Raw genomic sequence first — 26,110 nt, forward strand, 5'->3', positions numbered from 1 at the left:
ACTTATATTAATCTTGTCTCCATGGCTATTTGATTGAATGACATTTTTTATTGCATAATTGGATTCTTGAATGTCACTACAAATTTTGACATTTTTTTCTTTGTCACGCCTTCCATCCAATATTTTCCATAATGTCTCTGTTATATTCTTTCCAATATGCATAGTATCAAACAAATGCACAATTTGTAACTGCTCGTAGTAGGGCAACCTACTAAATTGTTGGGGATAAATTTTTAGTCCCTTAGGAAGGTGGTCATTAATGCCTTGATGACCTTCATGATCATCAATCACATCATTAGTAAACAAAACACAATAGAAAAGATGTTTTATGACATAAACCATTAGATGGAATGACATTGCCTTGACGATTAATTCTATTATATTCCAACTTCCATAGGCGAGGTGTCATTCTTCATGGCTTTGATGGAATCTCTTCTTTCCCATTGAAAAGATGTTTTTTAGTATTTCGATATTTATGATTTTTGTGGAGAAAGTGCCTATACTCATCAAACACTTGCTTTCCTAAACTTTTTGAATGGCGAGATTTCATCTTTGGACCACAAAATAGACATGCAAATTTTCTCTTTGTTTGAAGACCTACAAGATAATGTATAATTGGATTAAATATGTTAATTTTTTAATTATAATTATCATGCGCAACTTGAACACTATAACATACCACAAAAATGTGTTAGCCCTAGGGCATCGTGGATTGTCCATACAAGCATCACATGGAATTGAAATTGTCTTTGTCCTATTGGTATAGAGACGTCATACATAATGACACCATTTGATAACTTCAGCAACGCATTGATAAGAGGCTCAATATATACATTCATATCTTTAACTTGGTACTTACCTAATCGAATGAACAAAAACATTACATAATTATTATGACCATTTTACTGCAATATTTATAATTAAATGTAGATGACTATTATATGTTAAAATACCTAGAACAATCATTGCCAACATTATGTGCTCCCTCTTATTGACATCCATGGAGGAATGTTATTGTTGATAACAAAAACAGGCCACATTGAGTAAACAGATCTCAACTCTCCAAATGGATTGACACCGTCCGCTGCCAACAAAAGCCTGAGATTATGAGGTTCTTCTTTAAAGTGTGGCCATTTTTCCTCTATGTCAATAAATGTTGAACCATCCACAAGCATTCTAATAATGTCATCTCGACTTCTATTGCATGCATGGTAATCCATAAATTGTGCCAAGCTAGTGCACTTGAATAATCATTGCATAAGTGGAATAATGGGAATATAACAAAGAACCTTGCGAGGCACCCTTTTTTTTATTTGATTTGTCTACTGATATGGAATTCAGGGAATTAAATTTGAAATTCATGTTGTTTGTGATATATAATATGATCATTTTGACAAGCATCTATTGCTTGATACTCCATTCCAATATCTTTCATAATGGCAGATAATTCTCGATATGAGCGAGGTAGATTATTTGATGAGGGTAACAAAAACTCACCTATCAATCTACAACAAAAAAATATAATGACATATATGACATACCTTAATATGATTCACCATTTATTAACTATAATAACATATATGACATACCTTAATATATGTGAGATTGTTATGTTGGATAAACCATTCATAACCTTCAAGTTCACCAACAACAAAAGAATGGAGAGAAGAGTTGTCTAGGAGCCTTCGTAAAGGGCCTCATATACCTTCTCAAGTAGAGGTAAATCATGAACAACATCAGGGTCATCTTCATCATCATGATCAATTGCGCCAGTACTAAATGTGTCATGGATCAATGTATTTGTACCATCATCTTCAATTATGTTTTGTGGCTCATGATCGTCATCTTCCATGGGATCATTATCTTCAACTTCAATATTCACACCTCCATGTTCCTCCACTTCAAAAACCATATTCTCCGCGTTGTGTTGATCCATATCATGTGCTTTGGGGTGCTCAACCTACATAAAATTGATAAACATAAATAAACCATGATCATGATCTCATCATCAAGTGATTTCTTATGTATATAAATTCTTAAAATGATATAATGAAAAATTAACAATGGATGATAATAATGTTCACCTTCAATGTAACCGTGTAGCCTACAATTTTTCTTAGTTCTTTTGATTATAAGTCTTCTAGTCTTTAACCCCTTACAAATTTTTCAGGGACAATAACATTTTCCATCACCTTTTCTTTTCAAGTTAGACCACAATCTAACAATTGTCTCCTTATTTTGTTGTTCGCTGATATTGTCTAACATGGTCTTTCTTCACAGGCAAAAAAATTGGGCTATAGAACTAGTTATATATAAGTTCAAATACTAGTTATGAAATCACATTTCAGTATAATATACCAAATTAAATTACTTGAACATAGAAATTATGGAAATTGAACCAAAACCATTTAACTCTTCTTTTTCATCTCAAAACATATCTAATGGCTTTGTGCTAATTTAGAATAGGTGATATGATAATGGCTTTGTGGAATGCAATCCTTGTATCATATCTTAAGTTAATTAATGTCTAATTGGGGTAATCCATGAGTATCTAATGTGAATTCATTATCAATGTTGTGAAGTCATCGAGAGTAGGATCCTCTCAATACTGTCCAAATTAGTCTAAAAGGAAAGTAGCTATCCATTCCCATGCTCATGCATACTTACATGACTAATATTGCCCTTGTGTATCCTAAACATTGGAGAAACCTTATTTGACTTTCTTAATCAATGTGGTTGTTTTCCTAATATGAAATACTGAGTTCTACCCTTGCCTCTGCATCAAACTTCTCACATCATGTTTCTTCAACAAAACACACTATTCCGATCCTAATATACCTCAATACCCTCAATGGAGGGGCATGTATAATGGTTTCAACATACAAAGTGAATGATCATATAGTCCATTCTTCTAGACACCCTTGGATACATTACTTGGCTTCTAGGCTTGGGAAAACTAATATGAATTGAGCCAACACCATGAGGATGAGGTTTACACCTAAGTGTTGGCTCTCAACAATGCCACACTTCCAAATTTGTTAGTCACTTCTCCTATTGGGTCAACACTCATTGATGGCCACAAGGCCAAATCAATGTATCTAGGCTTCAAACTCCTTAATCTAGGCCTGGAGAACCCTACACAAGGTCTATGAACACTCACTTGGTATTACAATAGAAAGAGCCTTCCTCTAGAACTTTGTTTGCAACAAACACATAATTGGTAATCATTGTTATGATGGATGGTCTATTAGGACAGTAAATAAAATGCTTATTCTTTTTCCACCCTTTGAAACCACAACAAGGTATTTAACTTGGCAAGGTCCCCACACATCACTTCAACACCAAACATTAGTTAATTCAACCTTTTGCCTTCTCAATGCATTTTTTTTTGTCTTTCACTGGTTTTCTCAGTCTGATACACAGGGATATCAGACCTTTCATGGCATCATCACATGCGCAAACTTGCCCATATGTCCCTGTAAGTATAATATATTAAATACATTTCAACTAGAACCTCATGACTCCATTACATTTTCACACTTGGGTTTACAAACATAACTCTGTCAAAACAAAAACAATATCACTAGTAAAACTATGACTGTGACAATTAATACCCTTAGGTCAGTCATAGAAATTTAATATATTTCATTTGGTTTTGATCCACAAACCCTTCCAAAGGTTTCATAGGGTCCCCTCACCCCTCTCTTTGTCATTAACCACTTCAAAATACCAATCGCTTAGTATTCCCATCAAATTATTCACTCTTACTACCTTTTACTGTCTAATACATAGAGATATCAAACTATCCTCATGCCCAAACATGTACCAAATCTAATTTGGAGCCCTCCACGCAACATAATATGATACATAGCATGATATCAAGCTAGCATGATACACTATGGTTACTCCTACCCAAGTGCAAACACAAGAAGCAATGGAAATGGGTGTGGACCAAGACAACTCAAGAATTGTCATGACAATAGAAGACCAATAAAATTTATTTTCAAAGCCTAAGTGATAGTTCTGATACTTAATATAAGTACAGATCTAATAGCCAACAAGATGAGAGGGGGGGTGAATCATACAAACTTAATCATCCCTAAAAACATCATATTCAACCTTGGTAACATGTATATCAGTAATATAACCAAAACTGTAAAACATGCAAACTCAAAAGCATATGAACATCATAAACCTCATAACACCAGATTTAACGTGGAAACCCAAATAGGGAAAAACCACTGTGGGATTTCAGACCCACTAAGAAATATACTCTTCTAGAGTATGCTCGGTTAAAAGCAAATCCTGTTAAAGATTACAAACACATTGCTAGATGTGACCCGGTTAAGGGATTTCCCTCAGATCTGTTAGGATCTTCACTTTTTTAGAAGTGACCTTGTTAAAGGATTTCAAACATTCAATCAGAATATCACCTTACTAGAGGGTTTTACAAATAAGACTATTAAGTCCACTCGGTTAAGATATTTTCTATCACTTTCACAAAATAACAGTAATAAAATCTATCTGCAACTTCACATCTAAAATGCTAAAGCAAATTCCTATTTGTTCAATACAACCTAGACATATAACTAATCTTGTCTATCTGCTGGGCTTCTATACTCTATTAGTCTAACAGGTCTTCAAGCTTCTATGCTCAGTAATCACTATGTAGCATCCCTATGCATACACTTTCCTGCATGCCTTGTTTATCAATAGTTTCCTATTTATAAACAATTAGGTAACCGCTTAATATCCTTGATCACATTTCCCATGATCAATCATAGCCATCAGATCTTCAATCTTGTCTAGGTTCAATGCATCTTCCAATCTGAAAATGTTTTACCCCACCTTGGAACTTGCATATTAGTCTTGGAACTTGTGCCAGGGTATTGCGGTTCAATCTGAGCTGTAGATCTTCATGTCATCTTTTCATTGCCTTAGATTCGTTAACAAACTTCATTCACGACTCACCAATCATTGATCAGTTCCAGCTCATTAGCTTCCTTCATTAAATACCGCATGTAAACATTTAATGCATTTTGTTATAGCTCGGTTACAACTTGGTAACAACTCGATGAATACTAAACTTCACTCGGTAGACATTTCATCTTCATTAACCGATAGCGATAACCTTAGGGTTTACCGACTAGGTTCTTTGCTTGATAACATAGTATAGTATTAACCTTTACATTTTACAACATATGTATGATGTTAAAACAATCTAAAACATCATGATCTCATCATTGTTTGACTCAGTACTAGTTTCCCATTGAATACCTTATTCTTCTCCTTATTCATCATATTCTTTCCTATGTCTTTTACCGACATCTTTATAATCTTCATATCATACTTCTCAAGATATGGCAACATCATACTAAATTAGAAAATCAATTTCTTGACATCAATGACAAAATAATAATATCAAGACGGTAAACATCTTTCATCAGTTATATCCATAATCATCAACAACCTTCTGAATATCCTTATTGAAATACCAACAATCTCTCATTGTAATGGAATGCCAACATTCTCCCTTTGTTTGATATAGTGCCAACAATCTCCCCCTTTGGCATTGATGGAAAAACCAATTGATTTGACCTTAAAAGGTTCGGATTACTATGATTCTGAAATGCTGAAATGTTCTCCCCCATACATTAGACTTCTCTTGGTTTCAGTCTTCTTTCTAATCTGTAGTCTGCTCAGTTTTCTTTTAGTCTTCTCCCTTGATAGGTCTTCTTCCTCTATATTAGTCTTCTCCCCTTTATAGTAGTCTTCTTCCCCTTTGACAACAATGCCAAAAAGTAAAGAACTAAAACATAATTACTTTATGTAAGAAGTTATTTCTTATTGTTGTATATCAACTGAGTCTTGGTCAGAGCATTTGTCTTCAATTCCCGTTCTCTGTAATATTTCCTGTATACCTTTAGAAAACATCCTAAAGTGTATAAATCAGCATCAACTCCCAAAAGATATTCATTAGAGTCATCAGATTGATGCTTTCACCGAACTCGGTTAGTGAGTAGAAGATAGGGGTAGGACCCCTAACCTACTTCTAAGATATTCAAAAGTGTCCCGTGGTAGTGGCTTGGTGAAGATATCTACTATTTGTTCCTTCATGCTAACATACTCCAACACTACTTTCTTCTCTTGAGCTTCTTCTCTAAGATAATGATATTTGATAGATACGTGCTTTGTCTTAGAGTGCATAATAGGATTTTTTGAAATTTTAATGGCACTAGTATTGTCACAGAATATAGTTACTGGCTCGACAACTTTCTCATTTATACCTTCCAATAGTTATTTGATCCATGCAATGTTGGTACAATTCAATGCTGCAGAAACATATTCAGCTTCTACTATTGACTGTGAAACACGTCCTTGTTTCTTGCTAAGCCAACTCACTAGTCTTTTTCCTAAAAAGAAATCTCCTCCACTTGTGCTTTTTCTGTCATCAATGTTGCCTGCCCAATCAGCATCAGTATAAACTTTTAAATCAAAATAATTTCCTTTCTGATATACTAAGCCATAATCCTCAGTGCCTTTCAAGTATCTAAAAATTCTTTTGATTGTTGTCATGTGTGTTTCCTTAGGATCTACAGAGAATCTTGCAACTATACCTACTGCATGTACTATGTCTGGTCTACTGTGAACAACATATTGTAGCTTTCTAATCATGGATTGGTAAAGTGTCTCATCAACAGATGCAGATTCAACATTCTTTGATAATTTATAGTTGGTAGTCATAGGAGTACTTACAGGTTTTGAATCCTCCATTCCAAATTTCTTCAAGATTTCCTTTATGTACTTGGATTGGGTAATGAAAATCTCATTTTTCAGTTGCAGTATCTGTAAACCTATAAAATACTTTATCTCACTGATTAATGACATCTCAAATTCTTTGCTCATTTCATTTCCAAAGTTTTTGTATAAAGAGTCATTTCGACAAAATATAATATCATCAATAAATATGGCTGAGATCAGTATTCCATTTTCATCATTCTTCATGTACATGTTGTTGTTCTCACTTGTCCTTATAAAACCAATCTTAATCAAATAAGAGTGCAATCTTTCATACCATGCTCTTGGTACTTGTTTCAAACCATATAAAGCTTTGTTCAATTTACATACCTGATCTTTATTATTGTCTTCAACAAGTCCTTCAGGTTGTTCAATGAAAACTTCTTCTAATATTCCATTCAGAAATGTAGATTTGACTTCCATTTGATATACCTTGAAATTTTTGAAAGCAGCATAGGCCAATAATGTTCTTACTCCTTCAAGTCTAGCAACAGGTGCAAAAGTTTCACCATAATCAATTCCTTCTTCTTGAGCATAACCTTTGCAAACTAGTCTTGCTTTGTTCCGAATGACCTCTCCTTTTTCATTTAGCTTGTTTCTGAAAATCCACTTTGTACTGATTACATTTTTGTCCTTTGGTCTTGGGATTAGTGTCCATGTGTCATTCTTCTTGATTTGATCAATCTCTTCTATCATAGCATTTATCCAATCTTCACTGTTAAATGCCTCTTTCACTATTCTCAGTTCAAATTCAGATATCAAACATGTGTTATATCTTAGTTTGTTCCTTGTCATCACTGGATCATCCTTATCTCCTATAATCTGACTTGGTGCATGATGTCTTCTGACATACTTGGCTAATACAGGCTCGGTAGGCTCTATATGATCTTCTTCATCACTCAGTAACTAGATATTCTCTTCATTTTCTTCAACAGTCTTCTTGGTAGGACTTCTTGGTTGAACATAGACAAATTCATCATCGTCTCCTGGTTCCTTGGAATTTCCTTCATCATTTCTTTCTGCAAATTCATTAATTTTCACATTTTCACTTTCTACTATTTTGTTAGATGATTTGATCAGACATTTAAATGTTTTGCTTCTAGAAGAATAACCTAGAAACATTCCTTCTTCATTTTTCTGATCAAATTTGCCATTTCTATCATCTTTATGAACATAACATCTACTTCCAAAGATTTTAAAATAACTAACATTAGGTTTCTTATCATACCAGATTTCATATGGTGTCTTCAAAGTACCTTTCTTCAATTGAACTCGTTTCAAAGTGTAAATTGTTGTGCTTATTGCTTCTCTCCAAAATGTTTGTGGCACCTTCTTTTCAATCATTAGTGTTTTAGCACAATCCACAATAGATCTGTTTCTTCTCTTAGCTATTCCATTTTTTTGTGGAGTTCTTGGTGCAGAGACTTGTCTTTTAATACCATGATCATTGCAAAATAAGTTGAACTCATCAGATGTGAACTCTCCTCCTCTATCTGATCTAAGACATTTTAGTTGTCTTCCTGTTTCATTTTCAACTCTTGCCTTGTACCATTTAAACATTTGAAAAACTTCTGATTTTTCTTTTAAAAACATTATTGACATCATCCTTGAATAGTCATCCACAAATAATATGAAATATTTATCACCATAATAACTTTGAACTTTCATAGGACCACAAAGATCAGTGTGCACTAGATCTAAAATTCCCTTAGAAGTGTAAGACTTACTTGTAAAGCTTGATCTTGTCATCTTACCCATCTGGCATCCTCGACACATAACATTCTCAGGTTTTTCAAGACTCGGTAGACCTCTTACTCTGTGATTCTTACTTATTTTGATCAGATTATCAAAATTGACATGACAAAACCTTTTATGCCATAACCAGGTATCATCTAACTTTGCATGAAAACACTTATTTTGAGTTGAGTCAAGGTGAAATGTGATACCTTTTGTTTATGTCCCGGTAGTACCTAACTTTCCATTCTTGTCATGAACTTTGACAATTCCCTTCTGAAATTCTATTCGGTAATCTGTGTTGTTTAGCTGTGCTACACTCAACAAATTGTATTTCAAACCTTCAACCCAATAAACATCATTGCATCTTGCATTATCAAGAAGTGTTATAGATCGTTTACCTCTCACTGGACATGGTGCATCATTACCAAATCTAACATAGCCTCCATCATAATCTTCTAACATAACAAACTTGTGTTTATCTCCTGTCATATGATGTGAGCATCCACTATCTATAATCCAAGAATCATTAGTATTTATGTGAGATATTAGGGCTTTTTCTTCATACCTTTCTTCATCTAATCCATCCTTGATAACCACATAAACTACTTCCTTTGTATAAGTATCATCTGATTTATCATCGTTGGATTCCTCATCAGCTATTAGGCATGTCTTTCTATCTCTTCTTCTGAAGTCTCGGTGTCCTCTGTGATAGTTATCTTTATGTCTGTCATCTTGGTAACCTCTCTTTTCAGTAGAATCTTTGTCAGGACAGTTAGAAGCCATATGTCCTATCTTATCACAATTGAAACATTTCAAAGGTAGTTTTCCCTTATACTTACCTTTGCCTCTCGGTAACCTTTTGGCTAATAGTGCTTCAAACTCTTCTTGCTTTCTGATTTCCTCATACAGTTTGTGTACTGCCTCCATGTTCTTACGAAATCTTTCACTTGCTCCACTGTGATCTCCTTCAGAGTACTTATACTTTCTTTCATTGAAATCATTAGATTCATCAAGATGAAAAGAACTAAATGCAGATTCAACTTTATTTACCGAAGATCCACTATTATCAAAATTACTTAACTCAAATGCATGTAGCTTACCAATAGTAGCATCTAAAGAAACTGGCATATTAGGTACAGACCTCAATTCATTGATTGCAAAGACTCGGATTGCATAAGCTAGTAGAAGGGTTGTTAACAACTTACTTGTTATATCCTTTTCTTCAATAGTTCCACCTCCTCCTTTGATTTGATTGACAATCTCCTTTAGTCTTGTACTGTATTGAGTTATGTTCTCACCTTCATTCATCCTCATAGATTCAAGTTGTCCTCTTAGACTATCTATTTTTTCTCTTTGAACATGTTCATCTCCTCCATATACTGATATGAGCTTATCCCACATTGCCTTTGCATCATTGCAGCCTTCTAGATCATTAAACTCTGAATCGGTCAATGCAGATGTTATTTCAATCATTCTTGAATATGTTATTGCTTTGCCTTTATCTCTTCCTGTCATGCCCAAAATTTAGGGCAAAAACGGAATGATTTTGTTTTAAAAATATTAATTAATTAACAAAGTTCGCTAACCCGACATGCATTAACATGTTTACCATATCAATATTCGAGCTAACTCTGATACTAAACTAAGTAACGAAATTAATTAAAATTTATTTTGCGGAAAACTAAATGTTTTAATTTATTTTCTCATCAAACATAGTCAATAGTTTAATTAAAACAAACTCATTAAAAATAGTAGATGAAGATAAATTTAATCTCCAATATGACTATATAGGCTAAAATCCATTTTTAAATCAATAATTAAAATAATTGATTAAAGTGTCATTTAGTTTAGATAATTAATTTACACGGGCAAAATTAATTACGGGTAACTATTAATCGACTTTAGAAAGCTAATTAAAAATTATTTTTCTAGCATCCATTCTAACCTCAAAATGAAAGGTGCTTAAATAAATCTTTTTAAATCCAAACTTAAAAGTAAATACTCTAATTAGATTAACTAGGCACAATTAAGTATTTACCATACTAAACAAATTTTAAAATATAAGGTTAGGCTTTATTCTTTAAATTTTCCCCAACTTCCTATTAAATATCATATATGGGTATTTAAATATTTGCATCTACATATAAATACTTATATATATATATATATATATATATATATATATATATATATATATATATATATATATATTAGCCTTCTTAAAAGATTTCCCAACTTAATAGCAAATTAGCCCTTCAAACCCTAATTAGGAATTTTCAATTATAAAATGGCCCTAATCTAAATGAGTTACCATTTTATTTTTTTTATTTATTACCCTAGCCCTACCTGGGCTAGGGTTTAATATATATTTTTTTGAATAACGCATGATGTAGGGCCGAATCTAGGGGAGATCCGGCGACGTAGAGGAGGAGATATGGGAGGCGGGGGTTTTCTTAACACAGCGTGGCCATGGCCGCCCACTGTGCATTGCACAGTGTTCAGCCTTGCCACCCACTGTGTAGCACACAGTGTGCAGCCCCGCCGTCCACTGTGCATTGCACAGTGCACGGCTTGCCCGTCGATCACTGTGCGATGCACAGTGCTCGGCCCCTTCTCCCCCCATTTTTTTTGTTTTTTATTATATTTTATTATATATATATATATATATATATATATATATATATATATATATATATATATATATATAAATATTCCAATATATTTTACATGCAATTTTTTTTTAAATAAAGAACAAAGGTAATTCATTAAGTTAAATAAAGCTATATATGTATTTTTATATGTAATAAGTCTGTTTAATGGAAGGATGTTTTCCAGAACTATAATGTACTTTATTTTTTTTTTACAGAAAACAGAATTATAAAATTTATTTTTAATCTACAATATGCATGCAAATCTATTTATTGCCTTTCCTATTTAATTTCATTTTAAATGCCTAAGAATAAAATGAATTTCCTGCTAAACTATTTATCTTAACACATCGGATATATTTTTTTTTTTGAACTTAGGGAATACTAATTTAGGAATACATTATTCTTTTCTGCAATAAATACATTTACTGATTCTGCAATTTCTACTGCAACTGAAAAGATATTTTTATTTAAAATCTAACAACAACTTCAACTCAACTTTCTGCAATTAAAATGAATACAAATTCACAATGAATACAAATTCACAGATAAAAGAAAAACACATAATTAAATAAAACTGATTTTTTTCATATTTCAATGACTATTGCATGCGATTCAAAAGTAATTCTTTTCAAACAGAAAATAGGAATAAATCTAGCTTTTTACAATATTAAAGATATTCTGCAAAGTTTACAAGATGTTTCTTTATTAAAATACAATAACTAATCTCATGTCTATAATTCAAATTTACAATTTGCCTCTCATTTCAACGAATGAGGGTCTATATATATATATATATATATATATATATATATATATATATATATATATATATATATATATATATATATATATATATATATATATATATATATATATATATATATATATATTTTAAACTAATAAATACAACTGTAAATTAAATTTCTACACAATAATCTCCTGCAACTTTTCACTTGTCCTATACTTTTCTCCCGAGAATCCTGCATAATAAATCACAAATATGACCATGGAGTGCTCACCTCCCAGCCTAGGCTAACTGGTAGCCACCCCCGAGCTCGGAGAACCAAGCCCTAGATAGGTAACAAACATGCAAACACATAGAAGACAGAAAACACACAGATTTCAAACACACTCCCAACTTGGCTACACTGCACCACACTTTGGTGATGACCTTTTCAAGGGTGGTAGTGGACCAATACCCTAAGGAGAACTGCAAGTATAGAAAACATGTAGCCACCTCATGGCACAACAAATACATCAAGAATTTCAACCCCTTATTCCTTATGCCCCCCAAGGCATTATAGCCTTATATCCCTCCTTATGACCCCCATTGCACAAACAGGCCATGCAGCAAGGGTCACACAATAATCCCTTGTGATCGCTCTCATAACGAGAGTCTCTCACTCGAGGGTTGTCACTACTACCACCCACAAGATCCTCCTCTCTCCCAAGAGTAAGAGGTCTTGAAAAACTCCCAAAAACACATACAAAACAATATACAAAAATATCAAGTGAAATTTCCAAAAAGGACATACAAGAAACCAGATTTCTTACACTAGCATACTTTCGAACACATGCAAAAAAAAGAAATCATTTTAAGAATAGTGAAACCAACCTTAATTTGCCCAAAGGTAGGATAGTATTTGAGGAAGAGCTGCCCAATTCCACGGACCTTTTTCTTCTACCCTTAGCCAATTTTTACTATTCAAATCTATTCTATTTTTTTTCAAAAAAATTCTCTTGTCTCCAAAAATGGAGAGCGGGTCATTACCCTCAAATTTTCAAATTCTTCCTTAAGAAGCTCCTTCTCTCAATTCTCACAAGTTTCTAAAAATTAAAGAGGAAAGTAAGACAGGATGGGAAAGAGAACTCTCATTCGAATAGGAAAGTTTACAACTAGGTTCAAACTTCTAATTTCAATTTTCGTACAACTTAGAAAAGCCAAATTTTAGAGTGTCTAAAAGGTCACTTAGGAGTAGAAACTTGCTTAAAATTACCCCTAACCCTTAGGTATACCTTATGGGCTTTAGGAAACCCTATTAAACTACCCCTAGGTGTTCATTTAACCCATTTTAAACCCCTCTGAAGTTTATTTTCGGGTCAAACATATGTTGACCTCTCTAAAGATTCTTTTCCCAAGGTATTTATGACATCACGTTACATTAATTGAAAAAGCTATAGTTGAACACTTTCCCACCAAGAAACCAAAAATAAAACATTTACACTTAAATCCACACATGTGTCAAGTGACACAATTAAAACACTTTTACAATTCAAAACATGAAATCGTCTCTTGTGGATTTTGCACAATAAATTTAAATAAAACTTAACATACATGCATCATTTACTGTTATGAATAAAATACAACACAAATGAGGTGTTGTCTCTCCAAATACAACCCCTGGCTTACGAACATACATAAGTCTAGGTTTGGTTCTCCGTAATTTTCCATGGTCACATGGTTAACTTCCTCCGCATCTCAATTTACACATTAGTACTTTCAAATATCCACATATAATATAATTTCAAAGGAATAACAATACACATCATCACTTGCATACAATTTACATCTGCACAGATTAAATACATCTCTTATCAAGTAATTTCACATAAGCAATTTCATCCTAATTCACATAAATTTAACCATACATCATAGTTCTATTATCATAGTAAAGTCCTGCAAATTCAATAACGACATCTGTCATCGCAATACCATCTTATCTAACAATCATGTAGTGTTCTATCTCATAAAGCATATAAGTAAATCATCAAAATATAGCAATGTTATCTAAATCCTGAAATCATATAAGTTCTAAGTTTCAAAATGCATCAAAATAAAGTATCCATAATAGTCTAAATATAAAATCCACTGAAATGTCAGACCAAGTCAAGGTGAGGCCTCACACTTCCATAGTCAATGGATAGGTGCTCGGTGTGACAAAATCATTCTCCAGATAATATACAACATATTCTCCAACTCCTAATAGATGTAGCTTCATCCTTTTCTGCCATGTAGAGAAACTTGACTTGTTCAGCTTCGATGCATCCCTCTTATACATCTTTGGATCTTTAACTCAAGTGCCTTTAAACTTTCCTTCTGGAGTCCAAAGATCTGATACCAATTGATAGTTCTGATACTTAATATAAGTATAGATCCAATAGCCAACAAGATGAGAGGAGGGGTGAATCATACAAACTTAATCATCCCTAAAAACATCAGATTCAACCTCGGTAACATGTATATCAGTAATATAACCAAAACTGTCAAACATGCAAACTCAAAAGCAACATCATAAACCTCATAACACCAGATTTAACGTGGAAACCCAAATAGGGAAAAACCACTGTGGGATTTCAAACCCACTAAGAAATGTACTCTTCTAGAGTATGCTTGGTTAAAAGCAAATCCTGTTAAAGATTACAAACACATTACTAGATGTGACCCGGTTAAGGGATTTCCCTCAGATCTGTTAGGATCTTCACTTTCTTAGAAGTGACCTTGTTAAAGGATTTCAAACATTCAATCAAAATGTCACCTTGCTAGAGGGTTTTACAAATAAGATTGTTAAGTCCACTCGGTTAAGAGATTTTCTGTCACTTTCACAAAATAACAATAATAAAATCTATCTGCAACTTCACATCTAAAATGCTAAAGCAGATTCCTATTTGTTCAATACAACCTAGACATAGAACTAATCTTGTCTATCTGTTGGGCTTCTATACTCTGTTATTCTAAAAGGTCTTCAAGCTTCTGTGCTTGGTAATCACTATGTAGCATCCCTGTGCATACACTTGCCCCCATGCCTTGTTTATCAACAGTTTCCTATTTATAGACAATTAGGTAACCGCTTAATCTCCTTGGTCACATTTCCCATGATCAATCATAGCCATCAGATCTTCAATCTTGTCCGGGTTCAATGCAACTTCCAATCTAAAAATGTTTTACCCCGCCTTGGAACTTGCATATTAGTCTTGGAACTTGTGCCAGGGTATTGCGGTTCAATATGAGCTGTAGATCTTCATGCCGACTTTTCATTGCCTTAGATTCGTTAACAAACTTCATTCACAGCTCACCAATCATTGATCGGTTCTAGCTCATCAGCTTCCTTCATTAAATACCGCATGTAAACATTTAATGCATTCTGTTATAGCTCGGTTACAACTTGATAACAACTCGGCGAATACTAAACTTCACTCGGTAGACATTCCATCTTCATTGACCGATAGCAATAACCTTAGGGTTTACCGACTAGGTTCCTTAGGGTTTACTGACTAGGTTCTTTGCTTGATAACATAGTATAGTATTAACCTTTACATTTTACAACATATGTATGATGTTAAAACAATCTAAAACATCATGATCTCATCATTGTCTGACTCGGTACTAGTTTCCCATTGAATACCTTATTCTTCTCCTTATTCATCATATTCTTTCCTGTGTCTTTTACTGACATCTTTATAATCTTCATATCATACTTCTCAAGATATGGCAACATCATACTGAATTAGAAAATCAATTTCTTGACATCAATGACAAAATAATAATATCAAGACAGTAAACATGTTTCATCAGTTATATCCATAATCATCAACAACCTTCTGAATATCCTTATTGAAATACCAACAATCTCTCATTGTAATGGAATGCCAACATTCTCCCTTTGTGTGATATAATGCCAACACTAAGGCCAAACAAAATGAAGGGAGAAGAAACATGGAGTCAAAGAAGCATGGAGAACAAGAAAAAGGGGATCTATCTAGGTCCCCACCCCCAAGATGACTCCTCCAAAATTTTAAACTTAGGTGCACACGCAACAAGGTGAAGAACAAAGGCCAAAGTACGTTGTAACTACCATGAACCCATCCATCCAAAGTGATGAGAATCTAGATGTTCCTAAGTGGCTACAATTCAACTTTGAAAGGATAAAGAAGAGAGTATTGAAGAAAGTAAGTTTGCAAAAGATGATCGTTGAGGTTGACGCCGCAAGGAAGCCAAAAAAGACAATGACCTTGTATGCCACCTAAAACTATGCAAAAGGATAGATAGTTGCAAACATTGCTATCCCAATGCCAGATAAGGATGACTTAGAAATGGCTCCTTTTGATCGTTAGGGAACTCAAGTGAAATTTAGAAAATAAATTAAATGGGGAGAAGTAGAAACTTTAGATGCAACTACTGAGACTATAAAGGTAAGGATGAAAAAATGATACCAATCTAAACAAGAAAGGAAGGCTATTTACTATCATAATACATGAACAACTCTTTAAAGATTTTGATGCCCCTTGAGCTTCTCAAGTTTTAGGGATAATGATGCCTACTTTTCTTCCTAAAAAAGAAATGAAATATTTGTATGCTATGAAGGGTAAAGATACAATGATGGATACATGGGTTATGGAGCAAATGAATCACATCAAAACCTTCTTTGCTAAGTTATACAATGTTTATGATGAAGCCAGTAAGTGAAATTAAAACGTTGAGCGAAAATAAAATCAAATAAGTTGATGTATTGAGAGATGAAGATAATGGCTTCATTCAAATTAGTCTAAATGAGCTAATATTCAAGCTAGAAATCACAAAAGGAAAAATAACTAAGCTGGTAAAGTGCCATTATCCCATGTTAACTAATCATTAAGCTTATGATGAATACATAACAATAAATTTGGGGGCACATCCCTTTAGATCAGATAAGGATTGGTTGGATACTATATAAGTTATTTTGTCTAAATTGGATAAGAAGGTGGAAGGGAAGTTTGGGCCAAATAGTAAATTTGATAAACAAGTCTTGAATGAATGTATGGGGTTAGCTATGGCTACATCTCATGCTACCAATGTGGTGAAAGCCTTAGAGAATTCCATTACCAAATCAAATAAAGTTGTTAGAGTTGTTGACTTTCGAATCAAATGGATAGATGGTCCAAATGAAAGACCATTAGGCTAATATTTGTATAACTATAAGGAGTATAAGGAAAGGCAAAAGAAGGCTTCCTCCACAAAAAATCCAAGTCTAAATTGATTTGTTTCAAATTTTGATCAAGTAGATGGCAAATAATGGATTCTTAGTTAATTCAAAGTGATGACCTAGCAAGCTTGTCTTTATTTAAGGGCCCATCCAAATACTATTAGTGAACTGCACCCAAATTAGAAAGTTTCCTTCTTTCTACAAGCATTTCAACTTCTTCCTCTACATACCTGTGCGGGCTAGTAATTACTCACTTTCTCTTATTTGGCATATCATACTTACTATTTTGGGGTTATTGGACTAGAATGAAAAAAGTTAGCAACTTGCATGTTGGTTGGACTTCCTAGAGGTTAGGTAATTTTGGGCAAGTTATTTCATATAATTAAGGAGGTTTCCTCTTATAAATTGATGTTTTCGAGATATTTTAAAGGTTGGAAAATTGATAATTTGAGGCCTCTAGCATAGTTTATTTCAATTTTTGCGGCTCTTTATTCTCTTTGTTTCATGATACATTTTATGAAGACAATGGACTCAAGTGCTAGTGATTTGCTAGTACATGGTTAATATATCAAGTTGTTGTCGATTCATTGTCTTATTGAGTTTTTGGTATTTTTCTAGTGTCTACATCTTCCATGATTTAAGAATGATCTAAAATTATTTGTTTCAAGCTTATTTACCTCAAAAATCACTTTATTTATGCTAACATTTGGTGTTTGAGGTTAGGGTAAATTTATGGAAAAGGGAAGGGTAATATGTAGTTACTTCATTTATTTGCTAGATTTGATTAATTTAGGATGTCAAATGGATCTGAAAACTAACCATGTTGATAATGTATGCTTAGAATATGTGCTAGTAATTTGTTTTCTCTTGCTCCCTACTCTATCTTTCTCATTAGAGTATAGTTGAGAGGCCACCACTACCTCAATATATTTTTTATTTTTTCTAAGTAGATGATAGTTTCTTCCTAATAGAATTCACATGAATCATTCAATCACCTTATATCTGTAGATTTTGCACTCATTTGATTCTCAAGTGTTCACAAGTCTGTAGGTCAAGAAATAGTGTTTATGCTTCTACCTGCTTCATTGTTAGTTACTGGTGCTAATCTCTTTGAGGAAGCTCCAACCATATTTCTACTGAGGTCCCCCACGTTACCATATTTCCACTATGATCCCTAAATCTGCAACTAGTTTATGAGATTACAGGGTGTCCCCTTGACACTTCAAATTAAGTTTGAACCAGCCTTTGGGACCGGATACACCAACCTATTCCCTTTCTTGGATTTGTCAAGGGATTAATCCCTCCATCCCCATTAACAAGGGGTTATTTACTACATATATTATTTTTTCCCTACTCTATTTGTTTTCCCTTTCTCCCTACTCTATATATGCAAATATTATGCAAATCCGAAATTCCTCATGCAAATATTCTACAAATCTGAAGATCTGATAAATGAATTAAGGTGAAGATTCAAAAATTCCTCATAATGTAAATCTAAAATTAAGGTGAAGAATCTACCTCCAATGGTGAGTGTTCCTTTTGGTCTCTCCAAGGGTTGAAGTCGATGTGGACGCCTGCGCGGGATTGAATGAACAAATGACTTGCCCTCTTTTTTTTTTTTAAAAGTAATGCCCATTGTCGTCGAAATTTCGATGAACGTGGACACTTTTTTGAAAAAAAATAAAAAAAATTCATTACTAATGCCTTCTCCATTGAAACCAAATGTGAAATTACTGTCGGAATTTCGATAAATTTTGACATTTTTTTCAAAAAAAAATCAAATTTGGTCACAATATACCTTCTATGTTGGAAATCTAGACCAAATGTATTAGTGTGGGCCCTTACAACTCTATGTATGTATGTCGGATGCCCATGATCCAGTATGGCATACTATTTTATGTGCAAAATAGTTGGTTTCATTAACTGCGTATATGTCTTTAAGGCTTGCTGATGTCTTTTGTGAACAACTATATCTTGCTCGTCTTCAACCAATGATTGTAGACTTTCCATATTTGTGTCCATGGTTTCTAAATCATACCCAACTCTACTAATTGGTATGTCTTTGCAACTTCTTTTTTGATGTTTTTATTTTAAGAACCATTTCACGATTTAATTTCAAGTCTTTTTTTTAAAATGGTGTGTGTGAAAAATGCCTATTTCATCATTTCCTTGTTATGATTTTTCAATACACTATTTTTTTCTTTTTCCCTAAATGGCACGAGCCAATGTTGAAATCCATAGTGTATTCTACACCCCAATTCTATTCTATTGCACTAATATGATATTATCACTATTTCAAGCAGGAGATGTCTTCACTTCCATTCCAACAAGTGGATTATCTCACTAGGCTAGTCTATATGAACCCACGATAGAAAAGTATGTTATTTACAATGGTAATTTAGGCATTTGCAAAAGCAAATGTTTATCTTATGTACAATGTTGAAAAAATGCCTTTTCTGTGCTTCAGTGGAGGAGTACTCCAAATCCAGTGTTTTTTTTTTTTGCCAAAATGACACATCCCAATTACATTTTTAACTGTTGCAACCGTTGCAAACCCCCACAGTTGTTCTAAAATTGCACTTGCAAAAAGCGCTATTCCCTTTTGAGTGTTGAAACCACTCCAAACCCTATGTGTTTTTCTCCAAACTCTCACTTGCTTGCATTGAAATGTCCAACAAATTCCAGTGGCCATAGTTGTGCCATTGTTCTACTATGATATTATGATCATTTGGAGTAGGAGATGTGTCTACTTTTGTTTCACAAGGTGGATTATCTCAGTAGCCAAATGTATTTGCACCCATGGCAGAAACCTATGTTATTTGCAACCCATTTGGAAAACTAAAAATTATTCTCATGATCAAATTGGAATTGAATTTCCCAATCACACCTTTGGTGTTGGCTTGATTTATGGACAATAGAACTCTAAATTCATTATTTGTAATTTGCAGTCTCTAGCAACATCCCCAAATTCCTTATCACTAGTTGGTCATGTAAGAATAGTAAGTGGTTGTGTTTTGAATTTGAATGTTTGACATGTATTATGCTATTGACATTTAGAAAATTTCAAAAACTTATAGCGGAGTTATTGTTTGGTAGCTTGATTGTGATTATTTTGAATGCATGTTGACAATGATAGTAAAAATGATTTGAAATTGCATACAATTGAGTTGTGTGAATCACAAATAGTGGGCCCATAGTGCATGTATGGTGTGCTATTTTACGTGGACAATGGTTGCTTCCATTTTATACACAATATTTTGTGTACACAATAGCCCCTACTATTTGGGATTGACAGAGCTCCATTTGATGCAATTTGAGATGAACTTTACTGCCATTATCAAAATGCATTCAAAAAAATCACATTCAAGCTACGAGTGTGTTTGTCAACACATGAAAGAGGGAGGTTGGATTTAGTGATGGTTAGCATAGAATTCAACACAGAAAAACCAATAAGGAGCCCATATTTTTTATGTTGAAATATTAGTTATTTGCGGAATTTTTTTACCTTTTGGGCATCTCAAAGGACATCTGGGTGAAACAAAATATGCAGATATAATTTGGACCAAAAATGCAGAGGGTTTTGTGCATTGGAAGTCGATGAGGTGACTATGTGAAAGAGAAGATACAAAGTAGTGTGTACATAAAACAAATAATTTCTTGTGTGAATCCCAAATAGTGGGGGCTATCAAAATGTCCTCCAGTACTTTTTCTCCTCCAAGATGGAAACTCCAACTTCTCTTTGACGCAGTTCGTTCATTGAACTTCCAATGCACAACACCCTCTTCATTTTTGTTCAAAATTAGATAGGCATGGGCTATTCTAGATGAAGCGGCTATTCTCCACATAAAATAAGAGCATGGGAATCGACCCATACATAGGTGGAGTGTCGTGGGCTCCACACGGAGCCCTTTATGTTTCAACTCAGATATTTGCGATGGTTCCAAGGTGGACATTTGCGATGGCAAAGACGCTTCCAAGAAAAGAAAACAACGATCAATAAAAGTGAAGCCGGTGGGGGAGGACATGGGTGTTTTTGGCAGTAAATGAACGATTGGTAGATGATGACCATAGTTCTGCATGGTCTATGAGATGTTTATGTTGGCTACCAGCTATGTTGTAAACACAATGTTTTTATTAAGATTGTGGGTGGAATACTTGGACATCGTAAAAGAGAGGGGAGGTAGAGAGGCTACTACAGATACAGGATTGGGACTAAGATGTAGGCTGCGAAGATTTTGGATGTGGGATAATAGCATTTTTTTGCACTAGGTGAAAGTAGGTTGGAGAGGGTGAAGGAGGAATTCAAGAGAAAAAATAAGTAAGGTACGCATCATTTTAATGTTTCAATTTTTAGTTATTCGTGGAGTTTCTTTAAGGTGAAACAAAGTATGCAGATCTAATTTCGACCAAAAATGTAGAGGGTTATGTGTGTTGGAAGTCAATGAGGTGAGTGTGTGAAAGACCAGATACAAAATAGTGTGTACACAATTTTTTTTTGAATTTCTTGTGTGAATCCCAAATAGTGGGGGCTATCAAAAGGTCCTCCAATACTTTTTCTCCTCCATGCTGGAAACTCCAAGTGCTCTTTCATGCAATCACTTCATTAAAATTCCATCACACAAAACCCTCTGCATTTTTGTTCCAAATTAGATAGGCATGGCCTATTCTAGACATAAAATGGCATGACCATTGCACGTGCCTCTGATTAGTTTTCATGGCTAATCTCCCACATGCCATGGTCGTGCCATTTTTGGCTATTGTCCACATAAAATGGCATGACCATGGGATGTGGGAGATTAATTTCATCCCATTTTTTGTGGACAATAGAAATATGGGAATGAGCATACATACATGGGGTTGTATTGCGCCCTAGGTGGAGCATTGCAATTTGCAGTGTGGAGGAGAAAAAGTAGCAAAGGACCTTTTGATGGCAACATTTTCCGACAGCTAGAAAGGAAAGACGTGAGGCACTGTGCAATGCAAACTAATCTGCCACATGCCATATTCATACCATTTTACATGCAGAATAGCCCATGCCTAGGTGGTTAATGTAGCCAAGTTGGACATTTTGCTGCCAAGATTCTCGTGCATCATCTTGGTTGTCCTTCCTTTCCGACCATTGGAAATGGCTAACATCAAAACGTCCTAGCATTCTTTTTGTCATCCATGCTGGAAAAGTAAGTTCTCCACATGGGGCCCATGGAACTCCACATATGCATGGCAGATGCCCATACTCTAGTATGACGTGGTATTTTTTGTGGAGAATAGACGCTTCCATTTGAAAATGCTATTGTCAAAAGGTCCTCTACTATATTTTTCTCCTCCTTGCTGCTCTATCCCTAAAACATGTGGCATCCAAAAAAAAAGGCAGCCCGTGTATTAATGAACATGCTATGTTTTCAACACAAAATAGGATGCATGGTTTTTTTGTTTTTTTTTAAATTTTTGGCTACGAAAGGAGTGACTTTTGATTTGTTTGAAATGGTTCATTTTAGAAAGTGATGGGGTTAATTTTTGGGGATCTAATTATTTGTGAGCTTCCCCTTCTCCATAGTTCTAGTAGAATGGCAAATGGACACATAAAGTTGGCTTATATATACTAGTGTTGTTAGTGATAGGTTGAGTTTGAAGTTAAAATGCCTTATTACAGTTGAACATGTTAATTCTCTATCCACTTGGGCATGTTTGTTGTGCCATAACATTTTGTTCAATATTTCTGAATATAGATGAAAATAAATGTTTGTTATGGTACATGTGTTTAATTTCAAATTTAATCTATCACTAACAGTTTTTTTTTTTTCTGTAGGTTACTAGTTGGATAAGATAATGCTTTCCTATTTATTGGAGACTGCCTTTTGTTTATTGTTTGAGCAATTTGTGGAATAGAAAGGTACACTATATATATTTCTTTGTGTTACTTTATGCATGTTGTGTCATGTAGTTTAGTTTCCACAAACATTCACACGCTTCATTTTTTCTGTTACCAACTTCTATGGTACAGAAGAAGTCGCCCTTCATACGACAGGTCTCACGGGAATAAAAATTGTTGTCTTCTTCCAACCAATATGAGCTTACTGAGGGTTCTACTAAAGATGTAGATGTGTCTTCCGAGGATGAATTTGATAATGGTGATGAAACACAGAAGGATGGTTGACAAGGATAGGTATTGGTTGTATTGTAATCATGTTCTGCATTGATTTCAATGTGATTGTTGTCATATGGAATATGAGCTTTTATGTATTCATGAAATGTGACTTTTGAAAGTGAAAATGTGGGACAAGGGTCAGCTAAACATAGAACTAGACGCAAGGGTAGTAGGCTTTTGTATTTTTATCTATATGGTACTTGTGGTGAGGTTTGAGGGATGAGATTTTGGGATTTGTGGGATTTTAACGTGCATAGATTGTTCAAGTACAATCTTGATTTGATTTAGCCACATATGTGCTGATGTTCTTTTAATTTGGTGCATCGTATGTCTCATCCACTTCATAAACTTAAATTTTATGTTTAAAGGAGGGTGGCCAATGTTGAATACCAGCTGAGAATTTAGCAGTGGTGATGTGTAGTTGATCGGGTTTGCTTGGCCTATGGTGTGACCATGTATGAGGACCTACCAAAGGTAGGAAGGAAAGAAGTAAGAGAAAGTATGCACAAGTACAACTTTGAATAAAATCAGGAGATGAGAAGACAAAAGATATTGAGGTTGTTGTGTATGAGAAAATTGAAACCCGTGGTAAGTTGCAAGCACACCGATTTTGTGATTGTTTTTTATCATTTGTTTTATTCCTTTTTTAGTTTTTTGGTTATATTTGATTTGAATAGATACTGCTGAATTAATTCATACTATACTTCAAAATGATGCTAGAAAATCTAGAGGGGAAGGCAGTTGTGACCCTAAAAAACCACATTAGGACCATGTGGGGCGGTCGTGTGATGAGGATCCCATTTTGGAGAAAAGGAAGAAGAAGAGAGTGAAGGCAAATTGATTTAATTCTATAACAAGGATAGATAGCATCTATATGAATCTCACAACTGACTTCTAATGCTTGTATTCACATAGGTTCCTTCTACAGTTGTCGGGAGTTTGCATAAGCATGTCGGCATTGTATTGGGTCGCAATGAGCAGCATAGGGAGGAGGGTAGGAAGAAGAAAAAATAAAAGGTAAATTGTTGCATTACATTCACATCTCGTATGGATAAAGAATTGATAGATTACATTATTGCTTGTATTTTGATAGACTACTCCTAAAATAGTGTCTAGTTCACACGAGCATGGTGTTCTTCAATTGGGAGGTGAAAATTGCGATAATGAGGGAAAAAGATGAAAAAAAACTAAAGGTATATTGTTGCACATCATTCATATTTAGAATGAGTAATCAATGGTAGCTTACATTCACTGTCCCTTTTGTCAGGATTTGTCTAAAGCAATGTGTTTCTTGCATGAGCATGGCATTGTTCATACAGAAGGTGACAAGTAGCATAAGGAGTAAAAAAGGAAGAAGAAAAAGGAGAGGGTATATTGTTGCATTGCATTCATATATTGTGTGCGTAATCAACTGATAATTTACATTCATCCTCCCATTTCGTAGGCTATATCTAAATCATTTGGCTCATATGAGGATGGTGCTATTCAATTGGGAGGTCACAAGCAACAATAAGAGGAAGAAAGCAAGAAGAAAAAGGACAAGGTATATTCTTGCTTTACATCGATATCTAGTGTGTGTAATCATTGATAGATATTGATTCTCCCACTTGACAACCTACATGTGATGCTCCTTGCTTGGATGTGGATGGTGATGTTCAGTTGGGGAGGTCATAAGCAGCACAAGGATGAAGAAAGGAAGCAGAAAAATGAGAAGGTATATTGTTGCATTGCATCCATATATCATGTGCATAATCAATTGATAACTTACATTCATCCTCCCCTTTCACAAGCTACATCTGTAGCATCTGGCTCACACGAGGATGACGTTGTTCAATTGGGAGGTCAAAAGTAGCACAAGGAGGAAGAAAGGAATAAGAAAAAGGAGAAGGTATATTCCTTCTTTGCATCCATATCTAGTGTGCATAATCAATTGATAGCCAACATTGATTCTCCCACTTGACAGGTTGCATCTGAAGCTCCTTGCTTGGATGGGGATGGCATTGTTCAATTGGAAGCTCATAAGCAACACAAGGAGGAAGAAAAGATGAAGAAAAAGGAGAAGGTATATTATTGCATTACATCCACCTCTCATGTGGATAATCAATTGATAGCTTACATTCATGCTCCCATATGAAAGGCTTCATCTCAACCAGTACATTTCTTAAACAAGGATGGTGCAGATTAGTCGGTAGGTGATAAGAAATACACAGGGCAAGAAAGGAAGAATAAAAAGGAGAAGGTATATTATTGGGTTTCACCCATATCTTGTGTTTCTAATCAGTTGATAGATTAAATTCACCCTCCTATGTGATAGGCTTCATCGGGAGAAGTACATTTTTCACATGAGGATGGTGCTCATCACTCCAGAGGTGACAAGAAGCACAAGGTGGAAGAAAGGAAGAATAAAAAGGAGAAGGTATACTCTTGGGTTACACCCATACCTCATGTGTCTAATAAATTGATAGCTTACATGCATTCTCCCATGTGACAGGCTTCATCCGAAGTAGTACGTTTCTTGCACAAGGATGGGATTGATCACTCTGGAGGTGACAAGAAGCACAAGGTGGAAGAAAGGAAGAAGAAAAAAGAGAAGGTATATTCTTGGGTTACCTCCATATCTCATGTGTGTAATCAATTGATAGGTTACATTCATGCTCCCATGCAATCAGCTTCATCTGAAGCAGTACATTTCTCTCATCAGGATGGTGTTGATCAGTCAAGAGGTGATAAGCAGAACAAGGTGGAAGAAATGAAGAAGATAAAGGAGAAGGTATATTCTTGGGTTACATCCATATCTCGCATGCCTAATCAATTGATAG

The sequence above is a fragment of the Cryptomeria japonica genome, chromosome 8 (assembly GCF_030272615.1).
Source record: "Cryptomeria japonica chromosome 8, Sugi_1.0, whole genome shotgun sequence".
In the NCBI taxonomy this organism is placed as follows: domain Eukaryota; kingdom Viridiplantae; phylum Streptophyta; class Pinopsida; order Cupressales; family Cupressaceae; genus Cryptomeria; species Cryptomeria japonica.